The sequence below is a fragment of the Xiphophorus hellerii genome, chromosome 22 (assembly GCF_003331165.1).
Source record: "Xiphophorus hellerii strain 12219 chromosome 22, Xiphophorus_hellerii-4.1, whole genome shotgun sequence".
NCBI lineage: Eukaryota > Metazoa > Chordata > Actinopteri > Cyprinodontiformes > Poeciliidae > Xiphophorus > Xiphophorus hellerii.
This window is the reverse complement of record NC_045693.1, coordinates 20,079,842-20,098,144: the sequence shown is the minus strand read 5'-3', so window position 1 is coordinate 20,098,144 and position 18,303 is coordinate 20,079,842. Positions and strand designations below refer to the sequence as shown.

Genomic DNA, 18,303 nt, shown 5'->3' with positions numbered 1-18,303 from the left:
TGTGACAGGACACATTAACAATGGTTGTCCACTGTTTATTCTTCTTGTCGTTAGAAAAAATATTTGAAGATTTTTCATTATGACTCACTGTACATGGTGAAGAAGTGTTGTTGGTTCTTTTCTAATTTTGGGTTTTAAGGACTTTTAAAATGTTTGTTAAAGATAAATCAGAAGTGTTTTGCATTTAATTTTCACTTTTTTATGCTGTACATAAAAAATCTGCTATTTGCAGATATTATACTGCTTTGTCAGAAACAACCAATCAGAGCCAGGATGAAGGTCTTAGTGCTGTCAATTATACTTGTGTATGCTACACAACAGACAGTTTGCTTTAAGTTGGTGATATTGGTGTTTTGTTTTCCACACCATGTTTTTCTTGACAAATTATTGAGTTTGTCTTTATTATTCATTTACTTTTAACAAGGGTAAGAGAACAAACAGGTTTTTTTTTACACTATTTTGACAGAAAAATATTTCTCTGTCACCTCAATAAAACTTCATCCGTCTCATTAATGCTTTTTGAACCACATAAATGGTATGATTGAATTATTTTTGAAATTTTTAATCTGTACTTTTTAGAACCTTTTTCCAATAAAAAATACCCAACCACTCTCCTGCATAGAAAATATTTTTTTTATTTTTTTTTGTACAGTGTGCTGCACTTCAGTGACATTTTGTTAATGAAAATCTCATTTAAAGGAAATTGTTGAAGTCTGTAGGCTAAATCATGGAGTTAAAATTCAGTTAAACTGCAATCAATCTGCTTAAGCCAATAGGAAGTTTTTCCATCAACTATTTTTAAGGACCTCGCTAAGTCTCTATTATTATTCCTCTCAATTTTAAGATGGAAATCCGTCAAAGTGGAACTGATGAAGGGATTGTGAGAATAAAAGGTGAATTATAGTGAGGGATCCAGTCCACAGGGACTTCATTAGCTAGTCAGGGCTCCGTATTATAATACTTCAAACATTGTAAAGCCCTATTTGGTATTCAGCTCCAGTTCTCAGGGACTCAAATTCACAATTAATGACTAATCTTAGTCCTTTAATAAACACATAAATAAACACGGGTATTTACACTGAGGTCTCTCTGCTGGAGAAAGAATCATAACAAGCAGAGGTTTTTTTTCTGTCCTACCAAAAGAAACTCTTCAACAAATGGCTATCTCTGTTTAAATTCCTCTGAAACCATGTTGGTGTTTAGAGTCATATCAATCATAATTCATGGCATAAAACATGATTAAAGTCATTTGAAATGCACTATGTAAAACTTGACATTTCTTTGCACAGGAGCACAGCAGCACAAGGCATGATTCACCAGGCTCACTGGTGTTAATGGTCATTTTCCTGTATATCTCCCATTTTCATAATGGCCCTTCAGTGCAGTGGGATCAGCAAGGACAGATATATTTTATAAGGAATCTTTGCATCAAAGATTAAGCACAACTTTCTCCCTTGCAAAGTGTGGCACCTTTGCCCAAACTTGTACCATCACTGATTTTGAGCACAGTTTTCTTTACAGACACTTTTGTGAATATCTTACTAAAATATCTGACTCCTCTTCATTTTATTTCTAGAATCCTTTCATCTTCTACACGGTTGGTGAAACTTTACTTTTTTTATAGCGGCTAAAGTGTGTGCCAAATTATCTTATGCACATAAGGGACCTTGTTAAAACAATCTCACCACTTGAACTTAACTTCTGTCACATTACAACCACAAACTCTATGTATTATTTCTGATTTTGCATGACTGACTAAAGCAAATTATGGGCTCTCCAATGACGTCTGGTGTGAAACAGTTCAAAGATTATGAACAAATTTGCAAAGTACCTTATGTTACTCAGTTATCTCTGGAAACAACATATTATACATGCTGCTATATGGATCTGCATTGCCAGCATGCATATTTTGTTCATTGTGAATTAGCTTTTATGTGTGTTTTGTTGTTGGAACCCAGGTTGCAATAAAATTCATATTGCTTCATAGAAAAGCAGTGGTTATAATGTATGTTATATTTATTTTATATTTGAGTATCAACAACATTATAGAAAGTATGATTTAGTTTGTGCTGGTTTTTATTAACACTCTTGTTAGAAAAAAAGGTATTAGGAACAAGTCAAGATGGAAACAAATCAGAGACGGATACTGACAAATGTTTGTTTCAAAGATTTTTACTTTATCAAGGAGTGGGATGAGTTTACAAATGCAGGTCAACTCACTCTCTGTCTGCAACAGAAATCAACTCACCTATATAGTTTGTCTTAGCAGAATTGAATATGGGTGCCCTGCAAACCTGTAAAAGCATCTCATGCAATGGCTTTTTGCTATTCATCACAGGGAACAATACATTTCTGCAATGCTGAAGAGTCTGAACAAAGCCACAGACAGCAAAAGTCATCAAAAGGTTACATTGACCTTTCCACAGACAAATGTCTCAGAGCTCTAAAGGTAAATGAGCATAAAATAACATTAATGAGTAAATGATACGCCAAAAACAATTTAATTATTAAATATAAAAAGAATCTTAATATTCTGAGCAAAAAATGGAAAGTGGATATAAGAGTAGATGCATATCAAAACTGAATATAGTAAAATGAGTAAAACACAGGTAACAGAAATATTACAAAATATTTACGTAATATGTTTCTCCATAGCTTCACATTATGTTTTCTAAAACTTAAACTCACTTCAATTATACAAAAGTTCTGTCAGAGGACCAAAAGTCAGCCAAACTGGACAACCTTTGGAAAACATAGATGAAGATGAGACAAGTAAACCTGATTCATTTACCTCAACTTACCTCACTACTAAATGTTACAAGAGCTAATAAAAAACATATTTTACACCCAATTTACTCTGAGCATACACAAATTCTCAGAAAAGGCGCAAATATTATGGCAACATATTACTAAATATTTTATGTTCTTATACTCAGTATCTTTTACTTTGTAAATGTATTTGTGCCATATGTGTCAGCTGCATTTGGGGACACTATTGAGCTTGGAAACCACACAGAATGGTTGCAGAGATGGAGCTGCCCTGCGGGTAAGCAGTGAAGCCTATGTGTACAGATTGAAGAAGTCATGGGTATTAAAGAAAGGAGAAGTATCACAGCTGGGATGGTGCAGAACCACAGGCGTGACATTGTGTCTGATGACTTTTCATGCTGGAGTCAAAACTCATAGCTACTGTCATGTAAAAATGAAAGCCGTCTCAGTCCCACCACGAACAGCCATGGTAAAAAAAGAAAGTACACCCTCTCTCGGTTGGTGGTTTGTGATAGTCACATTACTGATGAACTTAGCCAGGTTTGATAGAACAAGTTTGACATTGTAGCTATTTTAAATAGCTTTTAAGAAACAATAATACTTTTGTTAAAAGTATGCCACAAAAACCAGACATGAACAAACTAGAAGTTAATATTAGTGTATTTTATTTAGTCATGATTTATGCTACTGAAACTTAAACATGTTGAGTTTTCCTCTTAACAGTAGCAGTTCTTAGTTATCTGTGAGTTTTGAATGTTTATAAATAGGTTGTTTTGCAGTTCTTAATGTGTAAGAATAGCTCAATGCGTAGTGTAATGAGTTTCTGTTCTAACTTGGTATTTTCTGATTTCTTGGCAACTGGTATGTTGTTGTTTGGTTTTAAGCCAGGATGCAAATCTAACCTGCTCATTCTATGACTACTTTAATTAAATTTAGCTTTGGCTCAACTTTTCATCTTTGTCACTGTATTGTCACTATAATGTCCTCTTTTCTTTAGACTTTTTTTGTTGTCAAAAAGAAAATAAAACTGAAATATTGGTTTTAACAATTAAAAGCTCAATCAGTGTTTTTCTGGATTTAATAAAAATATAAAAACACAATTTACTGTATGACATTAGGAAAACTGCTATGTGTGATGATGTTTGGTATTTATAAGACTTGTGATTATTAGTCAAATACCTAACTCCATAGTGTTAATCATTTGGTATTTTGGTTCATTGCAGGTTCTTAATGACTTTTCCACTTCATGACCACAGTTTTATGTTGCATTAATCAACACGCCTCAACAAACATATCACAAGCCTACAGAGCTTGAATTCATGGTCCATAAATAATTACCTATAATACTATTAAATAGGCAAACTGTTGAATTATTCTATTCAACTTGTTTTTCCCCTCTATTTGAATGCTGTGATGATGATCTTGCCATATCAATAAATGTGTTGTATATTGTTCTGTCCCAAAATAAATGATTTTCTTTCCTTTTTTCTACATACAACTTAGACTCTTCATTACATCAGATTTCAAACATGTCATATGTACGATGTAAACAACCCTCAAGCTCTGACTTGCTTTAAATAGAAATTTAAAGAATCTTTTGATAGGCGATGCACTTTCTATTGTTTTAATATATCTATTGAATTCCAATGGTAACATTTGGAAGTAAACTTGTATTTAAAGGCCTAAAGAAAACTTTACTTTTGTTTGAGTGAAATTTCCTTCTTCTTTCTTCCTTCTCCCTCCTACCCACGAAATTCCCTGCTTTATTATTCCTTCCATTTTAGCTGCCAGAAAACACAGTACCTTCGACAGACACTGTGCAGATGGACCTTTCCAGTTTCTCTCCTGTGGCATAAATATATTTTTATGAGTGGTTTCGATTTTTTGCAGTTCTTCAGTCAGCTTGTAGGCATGTTTTTTGGGTTTTTTTTCTTTCCCTGTGAGGCACAGAATGGTTTAGCTGAAAAAAACAAAAACAACAATTCCCAACCTGTTCTCAGCTCAGAAAACATCTCACAGACCTTCAACTCGGTCTTGGCACAACACGAATCTTACTGGACTCATCATATACACTGACCTTCTATTTTGACCTCAACTGCAACTTAAAGTTTTTCTTATAGGTTAAACACACATAATGACGTATTTTCTTTTCTTTACGGTCATGGAAACTGAAACTACACAACGGCATACTTTAATCCAACACTAAACCGCTAATTTCAAGGGATAATTTATAGTGATGTTCTTCATTCTAATGTGGACACTTACATTTTATTAGCTGTTGGTGACTCAATCACACTACAAGTGTTATTTTAACACTAAAAGTTATAAGGCGACACAAGTTGTCACTGTACACTGCCAGCTAGAGAGAAAAGTTTATTCCATGATTTTAGTGCTTACTTTTAGTTTGAAGCAGGATACTTATATAGCCTCATGTGGGATGGTTGTTACATTCTAATTCATGCACAGTCTACAGCAGACAGGTTGTTGAGAATTGCATTGATTCCAAATACATGAAACTGTGAAGAAAAATGTACGTGTAATAAACAGGAAAGCATGTGGTTTGGGCTCAGGTCTAAACAATCAGATGAAACAGGATGTCACACAGACATTATTGGGGAAAAAAACCCTGCTTCACATTGCATAAGTAGTAATTTAAATGGAAAGAACTGGGTTTGGTGTAGCTGGATGGTATGGCTGTTGTGCAGGGCTGCGTCGGTTGAGTGGAGAGGAAAGAGTAGCTGCTGGTTTGAGTGGGTGAATGCCATAGAGCTGAAAGTGTGACAGCCTTGGTGGAGTCGCTTGGCAAACTGAAGAGTTATGCTGTGGAGACACTGTGATAAGCAGCAAAGATGAAGGTCTGGATCTGATGCTCTGGAAAGGAGAAAAAAGATGCACACAAAATATATACCTGTAGAAAAATCCATGCTAGCGTCACATTTTTGAGCTTACAGATTTTAAAGAAAAGTGCAGCTATATACTGCTGTAACATAAGTTGTCAGGCTTCCATATTTGAGCAAAAATGGTCCAAGAGAGAAGTGCTTGACCTGTCTGTTATAAAGAAGCTAACATCTCCAACAAAAGAGACCTTCACTGAAAATGTGAAGGTCCCACTTCATTGCAAAAATGAAGAAATTGTTGTTTTTCAGTTCATCCAAAGAATAATGCAAACAGATGTCAGTCTCGACATGGGCAACGATGGCAGAAACCTAAAGACCCATGGCATCATTTGCACTAAACTGTGATTCTACATTTTTGAATAAGAGTGGATGAATACACACTTTTCAAATTTTCACTTGTAAAATTTACAAGGCAACAATTATAAGCTTTTTTGTGTTGGTCTACCAAAAACATTCTCATTAAGATGCATTAGCACTTGTGCGTGTATCATGGCAGAACCATTTTGAGAGATATGAATAATTATTCAAACACTGTACAAGACACATTTCCACAATATTATTTTTATTTTATTATATTTTATCCTAGTTTTTTTCATTAAAATTTCATTTCATAAAGGAATCTTCATTGAGATTTCATAATGCTGGTAAAGATTTTCACTCTTGGTGAACCAAAATCGAGAACAAGAGAGAAGATGGGTCTGTGTGATTGAGTTTTGTTGTTTGCTAGACAAACCATCAAATGTTCTGAAATATATGGGTAATTTCTAAACATTTTACCTTGGACATAGCAGTGAGAGCAGTCAAGAAAGCAAAGCTTACCTTGTCCTTCGCCAATCGCTTTGAGTACAGTATGTTCTGTTTTTTAGTTGAGGGTACATTAGAGAGACAGATAGGCACATGCAAGCAACAACTGAAACTCAAAGCTGACCTGATAGTTAATGAGTGAAATACCCCATCTGGTTTTTGAAAATTATGCCAAAAACATTTCAGCTATTTGTGTTCCCTCAGGAGTAGTCAGGATAAGGCGAGTGAAGCACCACAGACATGATGGCTTTTGCAGGAAATTCAACGTTTTTTACTCTGTGCGCAGTCTGGCAGGGTCACACTGACCCTGTGTGCACTTTTATGATGTTTTTTTGTGTGTGTTTTTGGAAATTGCCGGTCTGACAGGTTACACCTTCTCCCAAATTAGTCAGAAAAGATAAATGAAACAGAAGCTTGAAAATTAATGGTCATATTTTCTTCATTTTATCTTTTGAACTTCTGTCTAAGCAGTTTAATTATTTGGGGTACGCAACTGCACAAGAATCTTCCCATTTTTAAGTCTATGATAAATAGCAAGCCATGCGTCATAGTAGGTTGGTGAAGAATTGCTGAACTGTATCTCCTGGATGTTGTTTCTGGGATGCGCATCATTGCGATGATAGATTATTACAGTTTCCACATTTGCTAATCTCTGAAAGGCAGTAAAGCTTCTAGACTTCCAGCTTTGACCAAGAGGCAAAATCGCAGGTGTTTTATTCAATAAACAAGCCAAACAAAGGGAACATCATCCTTTTGACATTTAAGTCTCAGACTCAAAGTCAGAGAAGTAACTTAATTAAAATGCTTTTTGGCTCACCTGTACTATTAGTCCTCTCTTAGGTCACCTATATAGGACATTCGGCTGTTTTTTTGTTATCCAACAATTGTATTGTTATTGAGCTGGTGGTCTAAATTAGAATATATTGTATTTTTTGTCTCAAAACAAACTCATTTATTTTTCTGTCAAACTGGACATTTCTAATTTTTATCTTGGAAGTTCATTTCTGCCCTATCCCACTCGTCTCCTATACCTTTTCCCTGTTCTGCTTCCTTCATTTCTCTTTTACCAGGCCATTCATTGTGTATTGGGTATCATTCTGGTGTGATGCAATGTGCAAATTATAATCCCCAGATTTGGCTCCTGTTTGATAGAAATCTACTTCTTCTTTGGTGGAAATGGGCTGTTCTATGAGCTAAAATTAAACTTGTATTTAATTTCAGAGAGGGATTCACAAACAAATTATTATTTAATTTATAACCATATAAAATCCATTTTTTCCCCCTTTGCAGAAAATGAGTTACTTGTATGTTTTTTGTCAACCTTTTGGACGTCACCTTGTTTCTGATGCTAATGTTGATTTGTTTCTAATTTTAACCTCACTTGCAGCGACACCTTTCTGTTTTAGGAATCCAGCTGTCTGAAGATCAAAATTGATGATTCTGGCTTTAATTAGTATAGCCTGTTTTAGTGATATCAGCAATTCTTTACAGGCTATGCTAATCTGTGCCAGAATCAGCAATGCAATTGGGATGGATGCATGTCTCCATGATGTGAACTTAGATGGTTTTCTGGCACTGATGACACCTAACCCAGCAAACCCAATGCATTTTATTTAGTACTTTGTCAAAGCTTCGATATATAAGTGACACAAAAAGATGGATGGTTACTGGTAACGAATGACCTCTTGTCCTGGTGTCAGACTGCAGTTGAAACAATAATTTGTGATAATGAAAACTGGAAAATACCAGGTGGCCTATATGTCTTGTGTGATACAATAAAGTGGCCTTTACAGGGATTGTTGGGCGAAGCCTTTATTAGTGTAAATGTCAAAGATGATGTCAGTATCTCAAGCTCATCGTTGGGAAAAGTGGATCATCATTTTGAAAAAAAGTACACACAATACTGGATCCATAGCAGTGATCATGTTTGCATGGAACTTTTTTCAATTAACCCGGTATGTAAGAGGTCATGACCTGAAAGACACTTATTTTACAGTGTGACAGTCTGTAAGCGAAAAGGTCAGGAGCTCATTTGACCTCTGTAATAATAAATGTTAAACGACAACCTGGTGCCAAACATAAAAATGTCCTAAAATCAAAGTATTTCTTTTTGGAGAAAAGCAACTTATTTGTTTTTCTTTTGGGGTTTTTTGTGTGTGTGTATTTTTCTCAATTTATTTCTTTATACCTACATACTACTGCAGAGTTTTACAAGTTCAGTGCTCGAAGTAAACTGTGCTGCAAGTTCTACTGGCATCCCTGTTCTAACAAACTTGAATCAAGCAAATGGTTCATGAGCGTGTGAGCAGAACTTGCTGACATGCCGAGGATGTAATTCAGCCATTTGGTCCAGGTTTGTTGAAGCAATGAGGGATTTAAAAGTTGCAGGACTTTCTAGGACAGGAGATGGCGACTCCTGCTGTAGGATTTGATGTTTTTCATATATGATTAAACTTTGGTATTAATATATCTATAGATATAGATATATACTTACAGTATATAGATATAGATATATACTTATATATCTATATCTATAGATATATATCTATATATCACACTTTGAAGCAGATATATATCTACATCTGCTTCAATATCTATTTTGAAAGATTGAAAGATCACCAAATGCTTAAAATAAAATACAATAAGCCCCACATACAAGACAAATAAAAAAGTTAACTTACTTGTGCACTCAGATTCCTAAACCATGTCTGTTTCTTCTAATTTATCTCAAATATGCCTTCTATTAATTTCAGGGAAAATTGTATTCTTTCTATGACAGAAATGCTGGACACAACTTAATACCAAAGTTTAGTTATTGGAACATCTGCTTGATGTTTCTTTTTTTTAATAGCTTTTCTAGCTGCAGCTATATGGTTAAAATTCCAACTTTTATAACCTCGGTTTTCCCATTAAGTGAAGCTCTTTCCAATTAAATTGAATATGATGCTAAATTCTTGTCATTTCTGTGCAAGATGAGACTATATAAAAATAATTTGCTCCCGGAAAACTGCAATTTCTGCTGTTGCCAGGAAAACCTGTATGTATGTAGTTTGAACATTTGAAATATGAGACCTGCACATTATTTGTAATCTAAATGTTCTCCCTATGGCCAAGCATATTATATTCTGCTGAAAATTACAATAACTTGAGCTGTGGACAATATTTTGCCAACAATTCTTTTGACGTGAGACTTTCTCCCCCCATGTTTACTTAATTTTAAGAAAAATTAAGAGACAAAGATATACATTGGGAAATACTCTAATCATTTTATTTAATATTTTTGAGTAAAAATTCAGAAACTTCAGCACCTGAGAGACTACACTCAATAAAATAATGAGTCATTACATTGACCCAGACTTAGCATAAAACAGACAGCATTTGCCTACTTAAATTTAATTAATCAAATAAAAGTACAACACATTTGTACTATAAAGGTTCATAAACAGGATAATTGCATGCATTTAAAATGTCTCAATTTACAACAATACTCTTTAAAATACAACCAGAATCTATGAGGCCGGATTCGTGGTTTCTCAGCTGCTTTCATTGTTGCTCATAAATGAGTTTTGTGAAAGCAGAGGATTGCAACTTGCACCTGAACTATTTTTAGTGCTGATGTTATCCTCTATGTTGAAAAGAATAAAGCTAAATTAGGATTAAGGCATAAGACTTAATGGACGATAATCAAACGCATAGCGTGGCCATTGTCTTCCAACCTAATTCCTCTCGATTCTCATCTCGCTTCAGTTCTTCGTCTGGAGTTTCTCCTATTGAACTTGATTTATCCTGTTGAATTTCAACTGGGCCAATCAGCGGACAGACGGAGGAGTTTTGAACGGTGTCATTGATTTTCTGCTCTGTTTTAGAATTGTAGTCTGCGTATGGTGGTAATTTTCTAATGGCAGAGGAGGAAGTGAACAAAACCATTCAGCCTGCTCAGATGTTATTGTCTGCTTGATGCCAACATATTATTTGAATACAGCATTGGCTTCTACCATACTGTACATACACTTATTTAAATTCAAAATTGCATACTAAGTAATCTTAAAAATAAAAAACAATGCAGTCGGTGAATGTAATTTTTATACAATGAATAATCTGTGATCCAAGGGCAAGAGGATGCACAGGATCTGCCTTTAGCACTGCTAAACTATCTGTAAAATACAATTTTCTCAAAGTATCTTATTTAAAGTTATGCATTCATTTTTATGGCTAACATGCTTCATCTGCCGTAAGAGCAGAGGATTCAAGTATTGCTGACTAACGGGTAGAGTGGCGGTACACTGGGACTCTGAGGAATTGCCATTCTGCTGTGGTTTTTGATTGGCAGGGGAGTAAATGGCAGCAGCATCTGGAAGCACTCTGATCAGACCCTGCAAAAGTACACACACACACACGCACACCCCCTCCCCCCCTGCACACCCCCACACACATCCACTGGCCTTGCACTAAGCCCTGAAGCCCCCTTTGCTTTGTGTGACTTGGAGCAGGAGTATCAACCCACCTGTGTGGGCTTCACTTTGAAGCAGCTGGGGGAGTAAATGCACTCTCATTAACATGATCCCCCTCAGAATTTCTCTAATGTACAAACTATAAAGCTTAATGTTTTAAGTAATTTGCCATTAGTTTGCACGGAAAATGGAGTCTAGCAAGGAAAATGATTGGGTTGCACAGTCTCTCTATCTCTCTGAAATTTGCAGTGCGCTGAGGAATCTGGAAGATTAAATGTAATAAATTAGTCAGCAGCCTACTGTGCCATTGTATCTACATTTATGTTAATGAATAGTCAGTTTTGGTGGCAACATCCATTAACTTAGCTGTTTAACAGTCCGTCCATCATGTCTGTGTTTAAAAAGCTAATGTAGCTGTTTGTATCTTTCCACTGTACGGAAAATCAAGGATTACATTTCCACTCTTTGCATCAGCTTGTAGCTTGTAAAGCTAATGCTACCAATTATCTGTTCCCCAGTCAGGCTTTTATCCCTGACAATCCTTTGTCTCCTCAATTGTCTCATCAGAGGAAATGATGTTCTATTTTCCTGGATAATTGTGAGTTCTGTAAGAGGAATTCACATTCTTTGCTCAAGCAGTATTACTAAACCGTACTGTTCTTGAAATATACATTTAAAATAATTTTCAGCAAATAATAACGAAATGGAAAACATATATATACTTGTGTTTTTTAATGACATCTTTTAGATAATAAATTTTGTACTGTAAATATGTGTTATCTACTAATTATTGCATTGTATTGTATTGCTTTATGTGTCTAACAGTGTTGTTCCTAGCGGTTTTTACCAATTTGTATTCAAGCACAGAACCAAATTAAATGTGATTTAAACCACTTTACTACCACATTCTATCAATGACATCCTCTCTTAATATAAACATTTTGTCAGATAGCAATTTTGATTCTATACTGTGAAGAATTAAGTGTAATTTGCAGATCATCCCATTTTTCTATTACTTAGCAGAAATAAAGCTCCCTATTATAACAAATGTATTCACCTCATCTAAATAATGCATTAGTATGCTGCTTGTGATTTTGTAGCTCTGCTGTTTAAGTGCCTGCTATGAGATGTGGCTGCTTGACTGATGCTACATGTTGAGAATCTCTCAATCTTTCTACCATCACTGATAAATCACATTTAGAGGAACTTCCTTGTTTTTGTTTTCTCTGTTGTACTAGCTTCTCTTTTTGCTGTTTTGTCACACAAATGTTTTACATTTCTGAGGATTTGTTTAGGTCAAACATATAATTTTAATAGAAATACAGCTTTCCAAACCAATCTTATTCTATGTGAAATAAGAATCTTTGCCTTTGTAAAATCATCAATTAACTTTTATTTTTGGGAATGCTAAAATTATCTAAATGTTAAATGTTGTGGACCAAACTTTTAGGTTGTGAACGCCTAAAAGTTCGGTAAGCGGGACTTTTAGGAGTCCTGGTTGTAGTTCTTTTATAATAACTTTTAACAAAATCATGATCAATAATTTTCCCACCAGACCAAAAATGCTTCTTTCAATAATTTATTAGGTAATTAAAGTAGATTCAAAAAAGAATTTTTCATATCAGCTTTGCTTATCTTTGTCCAGAAATTTTTTTTCAAAATATTGAATGTTCTGAAATATTTAGTTTGCACCGTTTTACATGTCTTACATGTCTTTTTGTTTTTGTTTTTGTTTTTGCTGTTTTGTATAACGAGCTTAATAATGTCATTTTCAACTGAACTTATCTTCTGTTCTGTAGTTATAATTAATTGTTTATGTCATGGAGACTTTGAAGTCCTGCAGCCGCTTGTCTGTGGCATAGTGATTTGTGGAGTGCAATAATGCTCATGGTCTTTTCCTGAGTGAAATATCGGTGCCAAAAATACCGCCCCTCCCCACAATTAATGACTCTTTGTCGATTCAACGTGTTCCCCTCTAACCTCTCTGCAGGGTTGTGCTTCCCTCAGGACCTACTGTTTGTCACAGTTTGTTTTAGCTAATGCTTTTAGTAAACAAAATAAATAAAAATCCTCAAGGGTCCTAACCATTAGAGCTTCACCCATATATTAAGCTAAATAGACTGCAAACTAACCCCACCTGATAATTAGCGTGCAAGCAATATACTGTCTGCCTTACTTGTGGAGTGTTATGCCTAGTCAAACATATCTGCTTTTTAGCTTTGACTTCACCCAGAGAGACTGAGGTCAGTTCAAATTCACTGAGACCTGAATATTCATGATCAGTTCAGGGTACTTTTGGGATTTAAAAAACGATCCTCTTAAAACGGGAAATTCAACTAGCGTGCTTATGGTTTGAATTGAAATTTAAGATTGCCACAATTCTTTGGATTATTCCTTATCCCAGTAGATTTCTGAAGACTCAGACCAGTCTCTGACATTTCTATGATATTTCTCCCCGTCTCTTATTCTGAGAAATGGCAGCAGGTAAAACGATTGTCATCCCGTACCTGTTCTCAGTCTCTCAGTTATTGTTCCTCCTGTTGTCTTCGTCTTCCCTTTCTCTACATATTGCACACCCAGATCAGGCAGGAATAGATGTACAGATAAGCTCCGAAATTCTCATCTGGCAGATGGCAGAGAAAACCTTCCATCAGCATTATAGGACAGGGAGTGTATTACTGGTCCCAATCCAATACTAAAGGACACAGATTCCAGCCATATGAGGCAGAGGAGAATGCCTCTGATACGACGTAAACCATCTGGATAGACGGCAGGTGACATAGCAGCAGGAAAATTGAAGTTGTGAGTGGATTGTAGTTCATTTAAAAAACTGCTAACTTCCCGATGCTATGGCATGAGGCATACAAGATTTACCCTGAATAAACCTCAAATAGATTTTCCTCACTTGAGCTGTGTATACTCTGAGAAGATATGATTCTATAAATCTCATGCAGCTATAAAAAAGTAGGGAGTAAACGATAACAGTGCGACTCTACACATATTTTTCGACCCCGGGTTGCCTTCCATAAAAATTTTCCATACAATTCCACAAACAATCAAAGTGGCTCTGCTTCATACAGAGTTCACTGTATAACATTTGCACAGATTTACTTCTTTAACACAACTTCCCTGTTTACAAGATGGCGCATTGTTAAGCACTGTCACACTGTTTCTTATCTCACCGGGTTTGCTGGTGTGTCGAAAAAACGTGTTAAATCAGACTAAGCATGAAAAAATGAAATGTTTTGTAGAACATCAAGTTCTTTCTCACCAATAAAGTAAGTGTTTCACTTTTATGCAACCGCCTTTTGTATTTGGATGAAGGGTGAAGAATTTAGTGTTGTACGATAAGAGGTCTGTTTCTTTCTTTTTATATTTATGTTTCCATATACATTATAAGGAAAATAAATCAAATATTAGGTTATGCTGTTACCAGTTGAGCAGTTCATCATATGGAGATGCAAAACACAGTTTTAGAGCAGAAAGAGCATCTGCATACTGTAGATGTTAGATTAAGTTATGTTATTATTGGTACAGGATTTGTGAGCTGCTTACATTCATTATATAGTAGTGTAGCATTTCAGGGATATATGATACAAGTTCTGATGCATATCCAAAAATAATACATGGCTCAGCTGATTATTGTAAATTTCACATGGTCAAATGGCTAAAAAATTGAAGATAGTGTAATTTGCTTGAAATTATGCGTCTTTATAAGGCAGTGAAAGACAAAGCATACAAGCAATAGTTTGCATCTATTCATAGATTTTAATGACTTTGCCTTGATCACTCTGTTACTAGTTGATTGAATCTGAATATTAAATGTAAGCATGCCTTGAACCTCTGATAAAATGATGCATGTAATTTGTTCTCAACTGACCACATAACCAGTGGGATGGTCAGTGATCAGGTTAAGTACTATTAGCAAAGCAAGCCAATATATATATGTATTTTCTCTTTTTTTTTTTTTTACATTCATCAAAGGTTTCACGAAAAGTTTTAAAGAATCAGCTTCTGAATGAATCCTTGCAGGTTTGACTAGTAAATGAGTTTTTTCTGCTTGTTTCAATCTGTAGTGGTCTTAATGCCAAAAAAGTTAAGTATGCATTTTCACAAACTGATTAAAGCTGTGTTTTAAAGTAACTGTTCAGGATATACAAATCCAGTTCACATCTGAAGATGGTGCAGATAATTTGTGAGTAACAAGAAACATACTGACATTCCAATGTCTTGAAACTTCACCCCCTGTGATTTTGCTATACTGTGTAGATTGCGTGTTACTATGTGTGCCAGTATTTAGATGTGATACAAATAATCAGAGCAGCAAAACAAGCCAAATTAAAGAAACTTTTGTCTTTTACTTTGACTTTTTTTTTTAAGAGACAGCTATGCTAGATTTTGAACTTGTGGTGGGCTGGGGAACTCACAATTTTTGAAGTTTGAATTTCATTGTGGGTGATTTTTTAAGTTGAAAGCCAGTAATTCCTACTTCCAATTACAAATTAAACAGACCATTAGAGAAGCTCTGTAGGGTGCAGAGACTTAGACAGAAACACGTTTCCACTGCTGTTTAGAGGAGTAATGATTCACATTTCAGGAACATGTGCATGATATCGTTGGTTTCTTCAGACTGGAAAATAAATGGGTGTTTAATCTTCTATCTTTCTCCTTTAAAGGGATGGAGTTTGACCTCAGTTATGACATTTTCTGACTTTTGCAAATTTCCTTCTTATGACCCAGCCTGTGATAGTCACTGCAGATCTAGATAAATATAATCTGGTTGCATAGATTGGTTGCAAGATGAATTTTCCATCCTAACATGGGTTACCCCTAATATAGCCTGCTTTAGCTAGCCTCATTCTATTCACTTCAGATTACTGTCAATGAAACAAACCATTCTTTTTTCTTTCTTTTTTTTTGTTTCTCCAGATACACCCTGTTCATGCTGCAAACGTCTGTTTTTGCACTCAGGTCTTCTCTGCTTTAGGGTCCCCTCCACAAAATAGAAAATCACTTTTCCAACGTGACCTGCTGCAATGAATGGTGTCTGGTCGATTTCACAGCCGCACCTGCTACCAGTGGAGAGAAAAGCCGAGACAATGAGCTTTGATCTGATGTGGGTTCTGACAGCCACCTCTGTGCGGCCGCTGACCGAGAAACGTTTGCAGTGGCATGGTGTTAATTATTTTACTGAAGCAACATAATTCAAAAACCAGTAACGCTAAATGAACCGTGCTTATGAATGTGTCCTTGTGAAGAAACAGCAGGGGTAAGCATAAAAACCTTTCTCTGTACTTACAACTGTGATTGAGTGGGATAATGAAGAGTTGATTAAATACTGATGCTGAGATATATTTCATTATAACTGCAGCCAAACTTTTGTCTGTAAAGTCGAATGTTTTGGTTTCTTTCTCAACTTTCAACTTTTTTTTGAGAGGAACACATCCAATCAAAACTTTGGGAAATGTTTAGGACAGCTGATGGTAGAATAAAACATTAAAAAGATACCGCAAAAGAGAACAGAGCAAAGAAGAAGAGTGTGAAATCAGAGTCGTGCTGCAGGAAATGTCTCCTCTACCAAATTCTGTTGGAAACTAAATTAAAAGGCATGCATGTTAAAACTGACAGCTCTTTGTCAGCGGGTTCTAGTCTTTTTTGTGATGGAACATGCTAGATGACACCAGCAGCAGAATCTTATTTAACGAATCCATATCTGTTGGAATTAATTTGAGCTGCAGCACAACGTAACTGTGCCATGACATGCCTGACAGGTTTGTTTTTTCCCAACTGCTCTGAGGTCCTTTCCTTGACATTTTACATAATGCTGTGAGAGTTTAAATGGGATTCAAGCAGGCAGAAGTAAAACTAAGCCTACGTTGTTTTGCTTTGTATTTATGATTGTTCAAAACCAGCAAACTGTAGTTACCGAGTTACTGCGACTTTTATTCACATTCAAAATTATTCACACCCTTTGAACTTTTCCATGTTTTGTCATGTTACAATCACAGACTTAAGTGCCTTTTATTTGAATTTCATGTGGCAGACTAACTAAAAATACACTGAATGCCATCTGGGCCTGTCCTCTGTGTCCTTCATGCACAGCCATCGCTCATGTACCCTACAACAATAAACTTCAGTAGACATTGAGGTGATTTTATATGGTAGAGGAGCATAGTACAATTATATAATTGCAAAGTGAAAGAAAATGACATATAGCTTCAAAAATATTTCTACATGCAAAAATGTGGAAATTGGTTTATTTTCATAAAAATGAAATCCACTGCATAGATTTCCACTTGGATGTAATTTAATCAAAGCATAACTCAATCTGTCCTATAAATGCTTCAGAGATGGGTAAAGGAATATAAATGAACAAAGAAGACCAAAAAACAAATAAAAAAAACACAGTAGACACATTTAGGAGAAAAGGTTTTAGATAAGTTATGTCAAGGTAAGGTTATAAAACCATATTTTAAGCTTTGAACACATAATACTCTGTTCTAATGTGTTCACACAACATGTGACAAGTTGAACTACAAGACCATTAATAGAAGTAGCCAAGAGACATGTGGTAAATCTGTAGGAGCTGCTAAGAGCCACATCTCAGGTGAAGAAAATCTGTTTTCACGTTAATTATGGATTCTACAAATATGACTTTTAACAAGAAGAATGCCATTTTTGAAAGGAAGTAGAGGAAGTCATCTTTACAGTTTCTCAGAAGCTTTAAAAGAGACACAAATACAAGTGCAAAGGCCTATGTGTAATATAAAAATGTACATCGCATTGACCCAGATACACAATCTGTACGCCGTAGTGACACATGGTGGTGGCAGCATCATGCTTTGGGAGATACTTCTCCATTGAAGGCATAAGAGAAAAAGTTGCTAAACCTCCAATACACAGAAGAGAAGGGAGACATTCACTTTCCAACTCCAAAAAGAAAACAAGACCTGTAGAGGAATTGTGCAGCATAAAGCTGCAGCATGTTACTTTTATAAAAGTGTAATTTTTACATATTTGTGGAAGCTGTCACTATAACCTGACAGTAGAATGTGAGCCAGATAATCTAAGAAAACAAATCATTCCCTTCTGCTTCTTCCCAACGGAGCCTGCCATGAATGCTCTGGCTTGTTAGCCTAGCTACCGATGACGGCTGAGAAACAGTTTTTCTGGTGACTTGTTTCTCTGTCTTTTGCACATTGAGCAGCGTGTATATGAGGATGATTGACAATGCTAAGACCTTTCTTCTGGCTCTGATTGGTTGTTTCTGACCGGCTGTATTTCTGCAGATGGCAGTAGGAACACCCGGAGGAGGTGGTGGAGCTAGATCTTTTCACACGTTATTTATCTCATATTATATTGTCACGACACAGTGACAGTTT

The 18,303-nt window shown here is 35.6% G+C and overlaps 1 protein-coding gene across 2 annotated transcripts in view; it reads left to right on the top strand.

Moving 5' to 3' along the window:
* chrm3a (cholinergic receptor, muscarinic 3a) overlaps positions 1–18,303 on the top strand; it is an 86,537-nt gene that overhangs the window by 36,084 nt on the left and 32,150 nt on the right. The window contains exon 1 of one of the 2 annotated variants that reach the window (XM_032554112.1): positions 17,158–18,093. The exons of the other annotated variant lie outside the window; for it this stretch is intronic. The gene's annotated coding sequence lies outside the window, so the exon portion shown is untranslated. Of the gene's footprint in view, positions 1–17,157; positions 18,094–18,303 lie in introns of those variants that run through there. 2 annotated transcript variants of the gene reach the window in all.